This window comes from Myotis lucifugus, unplaced genomic scaffold, assembly GCF_000147115.1.
Source record: "Myotis lucifugus unplaced genomic scaffold, Myoluc2.0 scaffold_306, whole genome shotgun sequence".
NCBI lineage: Eukaryota > Metazoa > Chordata > Mammalia > Chiroptera > Vespertilionidae > Myotis > Myotis lucifugus.
The window spans coordinates 1464516-1468063 of record NW_005871354.1 but is presented as its reverse complement, the minus strand read 5'-3'; positions in this window follow the sequence as shown (position 1 = coordinate 1468063).

The window sequence follows — 3548 nt, the reverse complement described above, 5'->3', positions numbered from 1 at the left end:
TGCGTAGAGTTGCAGCTGAGAGGCCGGCAAGTGAGGCAGGGAACGTTGGAGTCCGCAGGCACTGGAGCAAGCAAGCCTCCCAGTTCGCTTCAGTGCATGGCTGCCGGCCGCCATCTTGGATAACATTTAATTTGCATAAGCATATACTGATTAGCCATTGGGAAGGGTAGCGGTCGTACGCTAATTACCATGTTTCTCTTTTATTAGTGTAAATTACTACCAATTTACAGGAACCACATTTCAATTAAATAAAATGATATCATCATACCTACTTTGCAGATCTATTATAAGCATCAGAAAGTACATAGTATTTCAATGCTTCTAAAATGCTTATTTTCTCACAATTTAAAATCGCTGATATTAGAATCCAATTTTTAAATCAGAAAGACTTACAAACATTATTGGCAGCATTTAAAAAATTAATTAATACAAAATATACTGACAATTGGACATCCATGGTACCTTACATTAAGGAAAATATTGCTAACTATAACATTGATCTTGCAGTTTTGTCAAATGATTGGCATTTAAATTCATATTAATTCTGAATATCTTCATGGTGGTAAAGAGGACACAAAAAGAAATCAAGAAAATTTTTAAAGGTAATTCTGACTGATTTTCAAGAAAATTTAAGTCAATGGTAGGTCAGGATTCAAATATTTAGGATGGCTCATTTTGTTCAATATTTAGATTTATAGATTGTAGGGACAACGGATGTTTTCAATGAACAATATTAGTATTTCTTACTATTATACACCGTCAAAAGGCCAGTTTAAGGTTATTTTTTACAATTTCCTACTTTCAGAAATACTGTTTTGGAAACAGGTAGAAAAAGTTTCAACCTGATGATGTCCTAATATTCCAATTATGAACTTCTCATTTTGCTCATGTTGGGCAACATGAAATCATAAAGATGAAAGGGCCTGATTTGGAGGGAAAGGGTCCTGAGTAGAATATGTCTGCTACATAATAGGTATTCAGGTTATATTTCATGTAAAAATGGATTGAGAGAATGCATACACATAGTGGAAGAGTTCAATATTTTTAAATAAATCTTTATAGATTAAAAAAACACCTCAGCATTAATAGTAATCTTTTACATTTTCTCTCTTTATTAAAAAAGTTTATGGTTAAGAGTATTATAGATCTCTTACATTTTTCCCTCATCGTCACCCTCCACCTGGTTCCTGCCCCACCCCAGGCCTTCAACATCCTACTGTCTGTTTCCATAGGTAAAATCTTAGGTTAATCTCTTCCTGCTCCTCTGTTCCCCCTTGCCTCTGAGATACAGAAGTTACATGTTTCCATGCCTCTGGTACTATTCTATTCATTGGTTGTTGTTGTTGTTTTTCATTAGATTAATTATTTATTTTGATTTTTACATTCAATTGATGATCTATAATAATGAAAGCATAGTATGCGAATTAGACCAGAGGTCCTTCTGGATATCCTTCTGGACGACTTCCAGATGAAGGCAGGGCTGCAGCCACAGAATCAAAGAAGCCTCTGTGACTACCAGGGAAGAATCCAGGCAGCCCCCATAGCTGCAAGGGAGAGATCCAGGTAGCTGCCATGGCTGTGAAGGCCTATCCTTGCACAAAGTTTGTGCATTGGGTGTCTAGTAGATACATATGTATTGACATATTATTGTTTCTATTTTAAACTCTTCTTTTTCTTCTTCTTCTTCTTCTTCTTCTTCTTCTTCTTCTTCTTCTTCTTCTTCTTCTTCTTTCTTCTTCTTCTTCTTCTTCTTCTTCTTCTTCTTCTTCTTCTTCTTCTTCTTTCTTCTTTCTTCTTTCTCCTTCATCTCCTCCTCCTCCTCCTCCTCCTCCTCCTCCTCCTTCTTCTTCTTCTTCTTCTTCTTCATTTTTCTTTCTCAAGAATACCCATCAACATTTCATTCAACACTGTTACGGTAATTGTGAAATCTTTTAGGTTTTTTTTGTCTGTGAAGCTCTTTATCTGACCTTCAATTCTAAACGATAGCTTTGTTGGGTAGAGTAATCTGGATTGTAGGTCCTTGCCATTCATCACTTTGTATAATCCCTGTCACTCGCTACTGGGCTGCAAAGTTTTTCTTGAGAAATCAACTGACAGTCATACAGGTATTCCTTTGTAGGTAACTAACTGATTTTCTCTAGCTGCTTTTAAATTCTCTCTTTGTCTTTAGCCATTGGCATTTTAATGATGATGTGTCTTGGTGTGTGTCTCTTTGCATTCCTCTTGTTTGGGACTCTCTCTGTTTTCTCAACTTGTAATTCTATTTCCTTTAGCAGGTAGGAAAATTTTTCTGTCATTATTTCTTCAGATAGGTTTTCATTATCTTGCTCTCTCCCTTCACCTGATGGCAGGAACATAATCTAATTGTTGGTATGCTTGAAGTTATCCCAGAAGCTCTTTACACTGTCTTCATATTTTTGGATTCATTTTTCTTTTTGATCTGCTGACTTGGTATTTTCTGTTTCCTCATATTCCCAGTCTTAATTTGATTCTCAGAATCTTCAACTGTACTGCTGAATCCCCCAAAATTATTCTTGACTTCAGTTAGTGTGTGCCTAATTTCTGACGGATCCAGGTCCTTTTTTATGTCTTTGGTGTAGTCATTAAATCCTTGTAAGTCTCACTAAGTCCCTTGAAGCTCTCATTAAAGATCCTTGAGCAACCTCATAACCATTGCTTTGAATGCTGTATTTAGTAATTCGCTTGCTTCCATTTCATTTAGTTCTTTTTCTGATGATTTCTCCTGTTCTTTCATTTGTGATATGTATTTTTGTCACCACATTTTTGGCTGCTTCCCTGTGTTTGTTTCTATGTACTAGGTAGAACCTCTATGTCTCCTGGAATTAGTAGAGTGGCCTTATATAATAGGTATCCTGTGGCTCAGTCACTTTAGGAACCTGAGCTGGGCAATCTAGGTGAACCCCTGTGTGGGCTATGTGCAGAATCATTTATCTGTGCCTTGACTCCTGTTTGTGTCACTAGGTGCAGTTGACCTCCAGGCCAATTGGCTGTGAGGATCAGCTGGGACTACATTGGAAGAGATGTTGTGCAGGAGATACATATTTTTGTTTGAGATATTTTAGCAAAGTGTGAAGCCTGACCAAGGACATGCCATTCATATGTTAAAGGTGGTACAAAGCACTTGAGTGGTATTCAAATTGCATGTGGTTGGGTCTCAGAGAATCACCAGGGTGGAGCGAACAGTTTGAGACCAGCTGATGCAAACTCAGATATGGGTGCCTGTCATTTCTGGGATGGGGGAACTCTCAGCACAGGAACAATGACCTCTGTGAGCACCTCTGTCTCTGAGAAAGCTGCCTCTGAGTACTTGCCCTGATGCCAGACAATCCAGTTACTCCCCGATTGTCACAAGTTCCTTTCAAGCTGCCACCACCAGACTGGAGCCCAAAGTGTTTCATTCCTAGTATGTTCTTGTGCTTGCACTTTAAAGGTGACTACCTGGGTCTCCCACAGTGTGTGTTCTTGTCAATCAGCCACAATGCTTGCTCATTTTCACAGCTTGAAGTTAAAGGGAATTCTCTTCCCCC